This window comes from Leuresthes tenuis, unplaced genomic scaffold (genome assembly GCF_036924035.1).
Source record: "Leuresthes tenuis unplaced genomic scaffold, fLeuTen1.0.hap1 SCAF_19, whole genome shotgun sequence".
In the NCBI taxonomy this organism is placed as follows: domain Eukaryota; kingdom Metazoa; phylum Chordata; class Actinopteri; order Atheriniformes; family Atherinopsidae; genus Leuresthes; species Leuresthes tenuis.
The window spans coordinates 24,065,274-24,079,411 of record NW_027325373.1 but is presented as its reverse complement, the minus strand read 5'-3'; positions in this window follow the sequence as shown (position 1 = coordinate 24,079,411).

The following is a 14,138-nucleotide window of genomic DNA, read 5'->3' as shown; positions in this document are numbered from 1 at the left end:
GTAAGAAAAGGTGCGAATGCCCGACAATGTATGATCAAAAGAGGGAGCGGAGGTTTTCGGCTAGAAGAAGGTTTGAATGTCCGACCATAGTTTGTAAAAAGCGGGTAAGAAAAGGTTCAAATGCCTGACTATACACCATCAAAAGCGGGAGCAGAGGTGTTCCGCTGTAAGATGGTGTGAATGTCCGACCATATTTGGTAAAAAGCGGGTAAGAAAAGGTTAAAATACCCGACTGTACACAATCAATAGCGGGAGAGGAGGTGTTCAGCTGCAAGAAGGTGTGAATGTCCACCCATAATTACTGAAAAATGGGTAAGAAAAGGTGCGAATGCCCAACCATACATTATCAAAAGCAGGTGTGAATGTCAGATCATAATTTGCAAAAAGCTGATGAGAAAGGGTGAGAATGCCCGACTATACACCATCAAATGCGGGAGCGGAGTTGTTCGGCTGTGAGTAAGTGTGAATCTCCGACCATAATTGCTGAAAAATGTGTTAGAAAAGGTAAGAATGCCGGTCCATACATCATCAAAAGCGGGAGAGGTGGTGTTCGGCTGCAAGTAGGTGTGAATGTCCAGCCATAATTACTAACAAACGGGTAAGAAAAGGTAGTATTGCAAGACCATACATGATCAAAACAGGGAGCGGAGGTGGTTCAGCTGCAAGAAGGTGTGAATGTCCGACTAAAGTTCAAATATATTAACAAAAGCGGGAGGAGAGGTCTTCGGATGAGAGTGGTTGAGAATTTCCAACCATAATCTATAAAATGCGGTGAAAAAAAAGGTGTGATAGAACACTAAAAGGTGGAGCGGAAGTGTTCGGCTGCAAGAAGGTGTGAATGTCCTCCTATATTTGGTGAAAAGCAGGTGAATCAAGGTCTGAATGCCCAACCTTACATCATCAAAAGCGAGATAAGAGGTGTTTGGCTGCATGAAGGCCATAGTTTGCCAAAAGCGGGTAAGCTGCGAATGACCGACTAAATATCAACAAAAGGTCTTCGGATGCAAGTGGGTGTGAATATCCCACCATACAAGTATGGTGGAGAGGAAGCTGTGATAAGCCGACCATAGTTGGCAAAAAGCGGGTGAGAAAAGGTGCGAATGTCCAACCATACATGATCAAAACAGGGAGCGGAGGTGTTTGGCTGTGACAAGGTGTGAATGTCCACCCAAAATTAATGAAAAGCAGGCAACAAGTAGGTTTGAATGCCCAACCATACATCATCAAAAGCAGGAGTGGATATGTTCGGCTACAAGAAGGTTTGAATGTCCGAGCATAGTTTGTAAAAAGCGGGTAAGAAAAGGTTCGAATGCCCAAACATACACCATCAAAAGAGGGAGCGGAGGTGTTCCGCTGTAAGAAGGTGTGAATGTCCGACCATAGTTGGTAAAACACGGGTAAGAAAAGGTTAAAATACCCGACTGTACACAATCAATAGCGGGAGAGGAGGTGTTTGGCTACAAGAATGTGTGACAGTCCGACCATGGTTTGTAAAAAACGGGTAAGAAAAGGTGCGAATGCCCGACAATGTATGATCAAAAGAGGGAGCGGAGGTTTTCGGCTAGAAGAAGGTTTGAATGTCCGACCATAGTTGGTATAACACGGGTAAGAAAAGGTTAAAATACCCGACTGTACACAATCAATAGCGGGAGAGGAGGTGTTTGGCTACAAGAATGTGTGACAGTCCGACCATGGTTTGTAAAAAACGGGTAAGAAAAGGTGCGAATGCCCAACAATGTATGATCAAAAGAGGGAGCGCAGGTTTTCGGCTAGAAGAAGGTTTGAATGTCCGACCATAGTTTGTAAAAAGCGGGTAAGAAAAGGTTCAAATGCCTGACTATACACCATCAAAAGCGGGAGCGGAGGTGTTTGGCTACAAGAAGGTGTGAAAGTTCAACCATGGTTTGTAAAAAGCTGCTAAGAAAAGGTTCGAATGCCCGAATATATACCATCAAAAGCGGAAGCGGAGGTGTTCAGCTGCAAGAAGGTGTGAACGTCCGACCAAAGTTTGTAAAAAGCAGTTAAGAAAAGGTTCGAATGCCCGAATATATACCATCAAAAGCGGGAGCAGAGCTGTTCGACTGCAAGTAGGTGTGAATGTCCAGCCATATTTACTCACAAACGGGTAGAAAAGGTAGTATTGCCAGACCATACATGATCAAAACAGGGAGCTGAGGTGGTTCAGCTGCAAGGTGTGAATGTCTGACTATAGTTTGTAAAAAGCGGGTAAGACAAGGTGCGAATGCCCGACAATGTATGATCAAAAGAGGGAGTGGAGGTCTTCGGCTGCAAGGTCTGAATGTCCAACCATAATTTCTAAAAACCGGGTAAGAAAAGGCTCGAAAGCCCGACTATACACAATCAAAAGCGGGAGCGGGAGGTTTTCAGCTGCAAATCCTTCACTCAAACCAAGTGAAAACTGCTTTGTCCTTCATATTTATCAATGTCTAGATCGACTTCAACAAAGAACAACATTGTACTTTGCAGTAAAGAAAGAGCAAATCAAAAGTTTTAGGAATCCGAGAATAAGCTTATTTTCATGAGTTCTGCACGATTATTGATTTTACTATAAATGAATGCCTTCACTCAAACTATGTTAAAACTGCTTTGTCCTTCATATTTATCAATGTCTAGATTGACTTGAACAAAGAACAACACTGGATTTTGCTGTAGAAGAAAGAGCAACACTGAAGGATCAGTAATCCGAGAATAAGCTTATTTTCATACGTTCTGCATGATTTGGGATTTTATGTATAAAATGAATTCCTTTACTCAAACTATGTTAAAACTGCTTTGTCCCTCATATTTATCAATGTCTAGATTGACTTCAACAAAGAGCAACATTGTATTTTGTAGTAGAAGAAATAGCAACACTGAAGGATCAGGAATCCGAAAACAAGCTTATTTTCATACGTTCTGCATGATTTGGGATTTTGCTATAGAATTAATTCCTTCACTCAAACAAAGTGGAAACTGCTTTGTCCTTCATATTTATCAATGTCTATATCGATTTCAACAAATAACAAGGCTGTATTTTGCAGTATAGGAAAGAGCAACACTGGAGGATCAGGAATCCGAGAATAAGCTTACTTTCATGAGTCCTGCACGATTTCGGATTTTCCTATAAAATGAATTGCTTTGCTCAAACCAAGTTAAAATTGCTTTGTCCTTCATAGTTATCCATGTCTAAAATGTATCAAGCATAAAGTTCCTCATATTACCCTGAATGAGAAAGAAGCATCCCTTTGGTTGAGCAATACGTTCCTTTTGCGGAGTTATGCATGATTACGGATTTTGCTATAAAATTCATTCCTTCACACCTTTTTTTTTCACCGCATTTTATAGATTATGGTTGGAAATTTCAACCACTCTAATCCGAAGACCTCTCCTCCCGCTTTTGTTAATATATTTGAACTTTAGTTGGACATTCACCCCTTTTTGCAGCTAAACCACCTCCGCTCCCTGTTTTGATCATGTATGGTCTGGCAATACTACATTTTCTTACCCGTTTGTGAGTAATTATGGCTGGATATTCACACCTACTTGCAGCTGAACACAATCTCTCTCGCTTTTAATTATGTTTGGATATTCGAACCTTTTCTTTACTGCTTTTTGCCAACTTTGGTCGGACGTTCACACCTTCTTGTAGCCGAACACCTCCGCTTCCGCTTTTGATGGTATGTAGTCAGGCATTTGAACCTTTTCTTACCCGCTTTTTACAAACTATGGTCGGACATTCAAACCTTCTTGTAGCAAAAAACCTCTGCTCCCTCTTTTGATTATACATTGTCGGGCATTCGCACCTTATCTTACCCGCTTTTTACAAACTATATTCAGACATTCACACCTTGGTGCTGAACCACCTCAGCTCCCTGTTTTGATCATGTATGGTCTGGAAATACTACCTTTTCTTACCCGTTTGTGAGTAATTATGGCTGGACATTCACACCTACTTGCAGTCGAACAGCTCTGCTCCCGCTTTTGATTATGTTTGGTTGGATATTCGAACCTTTTCTTAACTGCTTTTTACAAACTTTGGTCGGACGTTCACACCTTCTTGCAGCCGAACACCTCCACTTCCGCTTTTGATGGTATATATTCGGGCATTCGAACCTTTTCTTACCAGCTTTTTACAAACCATGGTTGGACTTTCACACCTTCTTGTAGCCGAACAACTCCGCTCCCCCTATTGATTGTGTACAGTCGGGTATTTTAACCTTTTCTTACCCGTTTTTTACCAACTATGGTCGGACATTCACACCTTCTTACAGCGGAACACCTCCGCTCCCTCTTTTGATGGTGTATGTTTGGGCATTCGAACCTTTTCTTACCCGCTTTTTACAAACTATGCTCGGACATTCAAACCTTCTTGTAGCCGAACACATCCACTCCTGCTTTTGATGATGTATGGTTGGGCATTCAAACCTACTTGTTGCCCACTTTTCATTAATTTTGGGTGGACATTCACACCTTGTCACAGCCAAACACCTCCGCTCCCTGTTTTGATCGTGTATGGTTGGACATTCGCACCTTTTCTCACCCGCTTTTTGCCAACTATGGTCGGCTGTTCACAGCTTCCTCTCCACCATACTTGTATGGTGGGATATTCACACCCACTTGCATCCGAAGACCTTTTGTTGATATTTAGTCGGTCATTCGCAGCTTACCCGCTTTTGGCAAACTATGGCCTTCATGCAGCCAAACACCTCTGATCTCGCTTTTGATGATGTACGGTTGGGCATTCAGACCTTGCTTCACCTGCTTTTCACCAAATATAGGAGGACATTCACACCTTCTTGCAGCCGAACACTTCCGCTCCACCTTTTAGTGTTCTATCACACCTTTTTTTCACCGCATTTTATAGATTATGGTTGGAAATTCTCAACCACTCTCATCCGAAGACCTCTCCTCCCGCTTTTGTTAATATATTTGAACTTTAGTCGGACATTCACACCTTCTTGCAGCTGAACCACCTCCGCTCCCTGTTTTGATCATATATGGTATGGCAATACTACCTTTTCTTACCCGTTTGTTAGTAATTATGGCTGGACAATCACACCTACTTGCAGCCGAAAACCACCTCTCCCGCTTTTGATGATGTATGGACCAGCATTCTTACCTTTTCTAACACATTTTTCAGCAATTATGGTCGGAGATTCACACTTACTCACAGCCGAACAACTCCGCTCCCGCATTTGATGGTGTATAGTCGGGCATTCTCACCCTTTCTCATCAGCTTTTTGCAAATTATGATCTGACATTCACACCTGCTTTTGATAATGTATGGTTGGGCATTCACACCTTTTCTTACCCATTTTTCAGTAATTATGGGTGGACATTCACACCTTCTTGCAGCTGGACACCTCCTCTCCCGCTATTGATTGTGTACAATCGGGTATTTTAACCTTTTCTTACCCGCTTTTTACCAAATATGGTCGGACATTCACACCGTCTTACAGCGGAACACCTCAGCTCCCTGTTTTGATAGTGTATGTTCGGGCATTCGAAGCTATTCTTACCCCCTTTTTACAAACTATGGTCGGAGATTCACACCTACTCACAGCCGAACAACTCCGCTCCCGCATTTGATGATGTCTTGTCCGGCATTCTAGTCTCTTCTAACACATTTTTCAGTAATTATGGTTGGACATTCACACCTACTCACAGCCGAACACTTCCGCTCCCGCATTTGATGGTGTATAGCCGGGCATTCTCACCCTTTCTCATCAGCTTTTTGCAAATTATGATCTGACATTCACACCTACTTGCAGTCGAACAGCTCTGCTCCCGCTTTTGATTATGTTTGGTTGGAGATTCGAACCTTTTCTTAACTGCTTTTTACAAACTATGGTCGGACGTTCACACCTTCTTGCAGCCGAACACCTCCGCTTCCGCTTTTGATGGTATATATTCGGGCATTCAAACCTTTTCTTACCAGCTTTTTACAAACCATGGTCGGACATTCAAACCTTCTTGTAGCCGAAAACCTCCGCTCCCTCTTTTGATTATACATTGTTGGGCATTCGCACCTTATTTACAAACTATAGTCACACATTCACACCTTGCAGCTGAGCCACCTCAGCTCCCTGTTTTGATAGTGTATGTTCGGGCATTCGAACCTATTCTTACCCCCTTTTTACAAACTATGGTCGGAGATTCACACCTACTCACAGCCGAACAACTCCGCTCCCGCATTTGATGATGTCTTGTCCGGCATTCTAGTCTCTTCTAACACATTTTTCAGTAATTATGGTTGGACATTCACACCTACTCACAGCCGAACACTTCCGCTCCCGCATTTGATGGTGTATAGCCGGGCATTCTCACCCTTTCTCATCAGCTTTTTGCAAATTATGATCTGACATTCACACCTACTTGCAGTCGAACAGCTCTGCTCCCGCTTTTGATTATGTTTGGTTGGATATTCGAACCTTTTCTTAACTGCTTTTTACAAACTATGGTCGGACGTTCACACCTTCTTGCAGCCGAACACCTCCGCTTCCGCTTTTGATGGTATATATTCGGGCATTCGAACCTTTTCTTACCAGCTTTTTACAAACCATGGTTGGACTTTCACACCTTCTTGTAGCCGAACAACTCCGCTCCCCCTATTGATTGTGTACAGTCGGGTATTTTAACCTTTTCTTACCCGCTTTTTACCAACTATGGTCGGACATTCACACCGTCTTACAGCGGAACACCTCCGCTCCCGCTTTTGATGGTGTATAGTCAGGCATTTGAACCTTTTCTTACCCGCTTTTTACAAACTATGGTCGGACATTCAAACCTTCTTGTAGCCAAAAACCTCCGCTCCCTCTTTTGATCATACATTGTCGGGCATTCGCACCTTATCTTACCCGCTTTTTACAAACTATAGTCAGACATTCACACCTTGGTGCTGAACCACCTCAGCTCCCTGTTTTGATCATGTATGGTCTGGCAATACTACCTTTTCTTACCCGTTTGTGAGTAATTATGGCTGGACATTCACACCTACTTGCAGTCGAACAGCTCTGCTCCCGCTTTTGATTATGTTTGGTTGGATATTCGAACCTTTTCTTAACTGCTTTTTACAAACTTTGGTCGGACGTTCACACCTTCTTGCAGCCGAACACCTCCGCTTCCGCTTTTGATGGTATATATTCGGGCATTTGAACCTTTTCTTAGCAGCTTTTTACAAACCATGGTTGGACTTTCACACCTTCTTGTAGCCGAACAACTCCGCTCCCGCTATTGATTGTGTACAGTCAGGTATTTTAACCTTTTCTTACCCGCTTTTTACCAACTATGGTCGGACATTCACACCGTCTTACAGCGGAACACCTCCGCTCCCGCTTTTGATGGTGTATTGTCAGGCAGTTGAACCTTTTCTTACCCGCTTTTTACAAACTATGGTCGGACATTCAAACCTTCTTGTAGCCAAAAATCTCCGCTCCCTCTTTTGATCATACATTGTCGGGCATTCGCACCTTTTCTTACCCGTTTTTTACAAACCATGGTCGGACTTTCAAACCTTCTTGTAGCCCAACACATCCACTCCTTCTTTTGATGATGTATGTTTGGGCATTCGCACCTTTTCTTACCCATTTTTCAGTAATTATGGGTGGACATTCACACCTTCTTGCAGCTGAACACCTCCTCTCCCGCTTATGATGGTGTATAGTCGGGCTTTCAAGCCTTTTCTTACCCGGTTTTTACAAATTATAGTTGGACATTCAGACCTTCTTACAGCCGAAAACCTCCACTCCCTCTTTTGATCATACATTGTCGGGCATTAACACGTTTTCTTACCCGCTTTTTACAAACCATAGTCGGACTTTCACATCTTTCAGTAGCCGAACAACTCCGCTCCCGCTATTGATTGTGTACAGTCGGGTATTTTAACCTTTTCTTACCCGCTTTTTACCAACTATGGTCGGACATTCACACCGTCTTACAGCGGAACATCTCCGCTCCCGCTTTTGATGGTGTATAGTCAGGCATTTGAACCTTTTCTTACCCGCTTTTTACAAACTATGCTCGGACATTCAAACCTTCTTGTAGCAAAAAATCTCTGCTCCCTCTTTTGATTATACATTGTCGGGCATTCGCACCTTATCTTACCCGCTTTTTACAAACTATAGTCAGACATTCACACCTTGGTGCTGAACCACCTCAGCTCCCTGTTTTGATCATGTATGGTCTGGCAATACTACCTTTTCTTACCCGTTTGTGAGTAATTATGGCAGGACATTCACACCTACTTGCAGTCGAACAGCTCTGCTCCCGCTTTTGATTATGTTTGGTTGGATATTCGAACCTTTTCTTAACTGCTTTTTACAAACTTTGGTCGGACGTTCACACCTTCTTGCAGCCGAACACCTCCACTTCCGCTTTTGATGGTATATATTTCGGCATTCGAACCTTTTCTTACCAGCTTTTTACAAACCATGGTTGGACTTTCTCACCTTCTTGTGGCCGAACAACTCCGCTCCCCCTATTGATCGTGTACAGTCGGGTATTTTAACCTTTTCTTACCCGTTTTTTACGAACTATGGTCGGACATTCACACCTTCTTACAGCGGAACACCTCCGCTCCCTCTTTTGATGGTGTATGTTTGGGCATTCGCACCTTTTCTTACCCGCTTTTTACAAACTATGCTCGGACATTCAAACCTTCTTGTAGCCGAACACATCCACTCCTGCTTTTGATGATGTATGGTTGGGCATTCAAACCTACTTGTTGCCCACTTTTCATTAATTTTGGGTGGACATTCACACCTTGTCACAGCCAAACACCTCCGCTCCCTGTTTTGATCGTGTATGGTTGGACATTCGCACCTTTTCTCACCCGCTTTTTGCCAACTATGGTCGGCTGTTCACAGCTTCCTCTCCACCATACTTGTATGGTGGGATATTCACACCCACTTGCATCCGAAGACCTTTTGTTGATATTTAGTCGGTCATTCGCAGCTTACCCGCTTTTGGCAAACTATGGCCTTCATGCAGCCAAACACCTCTGATCTCGCTTTTGATGATGTAAGGTTGGGCATTCAGACCTTGCTTCACCTGCTTTTCACCAAATATAGGAGGACATTCACACCTTCTTGCAGCCGAACACTTCCGCTCCACCTTTTAGTGTTCTATCACACCTTTTTTTCACCGCATTTTATAGATTATGGTTGGAAATTCTCAACCACTCTCATCCGAAGACCTCTCCTCCCGCTTTTGTTAATATATTTGAACTTTAGTCGGACATTCACACCTTCTTGCAGCTGAACCACCTCCGCTCCCTGTTTTGATCATATATGGTATGGCAATACTACCTTTTCTTACCCGTTTGTTAGTAATTATGGCTGGACATTCACACCTACTTGCAGCCGAACACCACCTCTCCCGCTTTTGATGATGTATGGACCGGCATTCTTACCTTTTCTAACACATTTTTCAGCAATTATGGTCGGAGATTCACACTTACTCACAGCCGAACAACTCCGCTCCCGCATTTGATGGTGTATAGTCGGGCATTCTCACCCTTTCTCATCAGCTTTTTGCAAATTATGATCTGACATTCACACCTGCTTTTGATAATGTATGGTTGGGCATTCACACCTTTTCTTACCCATTTTTCAGTAATTATGGGTGGACATTCACAACTTCTTGCAGCTGAACACCTCCTCTCCCGCTATTGATTGTGTACAGTCGGGTATTTTAACCTTTTCTTACCCGCTTTTTACCAAATATGGTCGGACATTCACACCGTCTTACAGCGGAACACCTCTGCTCCCGCTTTTGATGGTGTATAGTCAGGCGCTTGAACCTTTTCTTACCCGCATTTTACAAACTATGGTCGGACATTCAAACCTTCTTGTAGCCGAAAACCTCCGCTCCCTCTTTTGATTATACATTGTTGGGCATTCGCACCTTATTTACAAACTATAGTCACACATTCACACCTTGCAGCTGAGCCACCTCAGCTCCCTGTTTTGATAGTGTATGTTCGGGCATTCGAACCTATTCTTACCCCCTTTTTACAAACTATGGTCGGAGATTCACACCTACTCACAGCCGAACAACTCCGCTCCCGCATTTGATGATGTCTTGTCCGGCATTCTAGTCTCTTCTAACACATTTTTCAGTAATTATGGTTGGACATTCACACCTACTCACAGCCGAACACTTCCGCTCCCGCATTTGATGGTGTATAGCCGGGCATTCTCACCCTTTCTCATCAGCTTTTTGCAAATTATGATCTGACATTCACACCTACTTGCAGTCGAACAGCTCTGCTCCCGCTTTTGATTATGTTTGGTTGGATATTCGAACCTTTTCTTAACTGCTTTTTACAAACTTTGGTCGGAGATTCACACCTTCTTGCAGCCGAACACCTCCGCTTCCGCTTTTGATGGTATATATTCGGGCATTCGAACCTTTTCTTACCAGCTTTTTACAAACCATGGTTGGACTTTCACACCTTCTTGTAGCCGAACAACTCCGCTCCCCCTATTGATTGTGTACAGTCGGGTATTTTAACCTTTTCTTACCCGCTTTTTACCAACTATGGTCGGACAATCACACCGTCTTACAGCGGAACACCTCCGCTCCCGCTTTTGATGGTGTATAGTCAGGCATTTGAACCTTTTCTTACCCGCTTTTTACAAACTATGGTCGGACATTCAAACCTTCTTGTAGCCAAAAACCTCCGCTCCCTCTTTTGATCATATATTGTCGGGCATTCGCACCTTATCTTACCCGCTTTTTACAAACTATAGTCAGACATTCACACCTTGGTGCTGAACCACCTCAGCTCCCTGTTTTGATCATGTATGGTCTGGCAATACTACCTTTTCTTACCCGTTTGTGAGTAATTATGGCTGGACATTCACACCTACTTGCAGTCGAACAGCTCTGCTCCCGCTTTTGATTATGTTTGGTTGGGTATTCGAACCTTTTCTTAACTGCTTTTTACAAACTTTGGTCGGACGTTCACACCTTCTTGCAGCCGAACACCTCCGCTTCCGCTTTTGATGGTATATATTCGGGCATTCGAACCTTTTCTTAGCAGCTTTTTACAAACCATGGTTGGACTTTCACACCTTCTGGTAGCCGAACAACTCCGCTCCCGCTATTGATTGTGTACAGTCAGGTATTTTAACCTTTTCTTACCCGCTTTTTACCAACTATGGTCGGACATTCACACCGTCTTACAGCGGAACACCTCCGCTCCCGCTTTTGATCATACATTGTCGGGCATTCGCACCTTTTCTTACCCGTTTTTTACAAACCATGGTCGGACTTTCAAACCTTCTTGTAGCCCAACACATCCACTCCTTCTTTTGATGATGTATGTTTGGGCATTCGCACCTTTTCTTACCCATTTTTCAGTAATTATGGGTGGACATTCACACCTTCTTACAGCCGAAAACCTCCACTCCCTCTTTTGATCATACATTGTCGGGCATTAGCACCTTTTCTTACCCGCTTTTTACAAACAATAGTCTGACTTTCACATCTTTTAGTAGCCGGACAACTCCGCTCCCGCTATTGATTGTGTACAGTCGGGTATTTTAACCTTTTCTTACCCGCTTTTTACCAACTATGGTCGGACATTCACACCTTCTCACAGCGGAACACCTCCGCTCCCTCTTTTGATGGTGTATGTTCGGGCAGTCAAACCTTTTCTTACCTGCTTTTTACCAACTATGGTCGGACATTTACACCTTCTTACAGCGGAATACCTCCGGTCCCTCTTTTGATGGTCTATGTTCGGGCATTCGAACCTTTTCTTACCCGCTTTTTACAAACTATGGTCGGACATTCAAACCTTCTTGGAGCCGAACACATCCACTCCTGCTTTTGATGATGTATGGTTGGGCATTCGCACCTTTTCTTACCCTCTTTTTATACTGATTGCTCAAGATTAAGTTGTTCTTTCTCAAACTACAAAATTTTTTTAATTGTTGAAACTTGATTTGAAGTGGATAAATAAGGAAGACAAACAGTTTTAAGTCAGGCTGATAGCAATTAATTTTATAGCAAAATCTGTATTTCGTCATTTGTCGAGAGATGCTTATTGCTGAAGAAGTTCTTTCTCATTCTACAAAGTACAACGTTGTTTATCATTGAAACTTGATTAGACATGAATAAATATGAAGGACAAAGCAGTCTTAACTTGGTTTGAGTTAAGGAATTCGTTTTATAGGAGAATCCGAATTCGTGCATAACTCGTAAAATAGAGCTTATTTTCGGATTCCTGAAGAATGAGTCTGGTTCTTTCTCATAATACAAAGTTTGTTGTTTATTGTTGAAACTTCATCAGACCGTTAGATATAGTCGGACTCACCTCGACGCACGGCTTGGGATCTGGAACCAGTACTCTTGAGAGGGGTTGGACTCTCTTCCACTCTGGAGTTGCCCGTGGTGAGAGGCGCAGAGCAGGTGTGGGCATACTTATTGCCCCCCGGCTGTGTGCCAGTACATTGGGGTTTACCCCAGTGAACGAGAGGGTAGCCTCCCTCCGCCTTGGGTGGGGGGACGAGTCCTGACTGTTGTTTGTGCCTATGCGCCAAACAGCAGTTCAGAGTACCTACCCTTTTTGGAGTCTCTGGGGGAGGCACTGGAGAATGCTCCTACCGGAGACTCCCTCATTCTGCTGGGGGACTTCAATGCTCACGTGGGCAATGACAGTGAGACCTGGAGGGGTGTGATTGGGAGGAACGGCCCCCCCGATCTGAATCAGAGTGGTGTTATGTTGTTGGACTTCTGTGCCAGTCATAGACTGTCCATAACGAACACCATGTTCAGGCATAAGGGTGTCCATATGTGCACTTGGCACCAGGACACCCTTGGCCGCAGTTCGATGATCGACTTTGTGGTTGTATCATCGGACTTGCGGCCGTATGTCCTGGACACTCGGGTGAAGAGAGGGGCGGAGCTGTCAACTGATCACCACCTGGTGGTGAGTTGGCTCCGCTGGTGGGGGAGGATGCCGATCAGACCTGGCAGGCCCAAACGTATTGTGAGGGTCTGCTGGGAGCGTTTGTCAGAATCCCCCGTCAGAAGGAGCTTTAACTCCCACCTCCGGCAGAGCTTCAACCATATTTGAGGTGGGGGACATTGAATGGGCCATGTTCCGTGACTCCATTGCCGAGGCAGCTGGTCGGAGTTGTGGCCGTAAGGTGGTCGGTGCCTGTCGTGGCGGCAACCCTCGAACCTGCTGGTGGACACCAGTGGTGAGGGAAGCCGTCAAGCTGAAGAAGGAGTCCTATCGGGCCTTTTTGGTCAGTGGGACCCTGGAAGAAGCTGATAGGTACCGACGGGCCAGACGGGCCGCGGCTTCGGCGGTTGCTGAGGCAAAAACTCGGGCCTGGGAGGAGTTCAGTGAGACCATGGAGAACGATTTCCGGACGGCCTCGAAAAGATTCTGGTCCACCATCCGGCGTCTCAGGGGGGGGAAGCGGCTCACAGTCAACACTGTTTACAGTGGGGACGGGGCTTTGCTGACCTCAACTAGGGATGTTGTGAGTCGGTGGGGGGAGTACTTCGAGGAACTCCTCAATCCTACCAACACGTGCTCGGAAGAGGCAGAGTCGGAGAGCTCGGAGACGGGGCCTCCCATTTCTGGGGCTGAGGTTGCCGAGGTGGTCAAAAAGCTCCTCGGTAGCAAGGCCCCGGGGGTGGATGAGGTCCGTCCTGAGTTTCTCAAGGCTCTGGATGTTGTAGGGCTGTCTTGGCTGACACGCCTCTGCAGCATCGCGTGGACATCGGGGACAGTGCCTCTGGACTGACAGATTGGGGTGGTGGTCCCCCTCTTTAAAAAGGGGGACCGGAGGGTGTGTTCCAACTATAGGGGTATCACACTCCTCAGCCTCCCTGGTAAGGTCTATTCGGGGGTATTGGAGAGGAGGATCCGTCGGATAATCGAGCCTCGGATTCAGGAGATGCAGTGTGGCTTTCGTCCTGGCCGTGGAACAGTGGACCAGCTCTATACCCTCGGCAGGATCCTGGAGGGTGCATGGGAGTTCGCCCAACCAGTCTACATGTGTTTTGTGGACTTGGAGAAAGCGTTCGACCGTGTCCCTCGTGGAGTCCTGTGGGTGGTGCTCCGGGAATATGGAGTGCCGGACCCCTTGATAGGGGCCGTTCGGTCTCTGTATGAC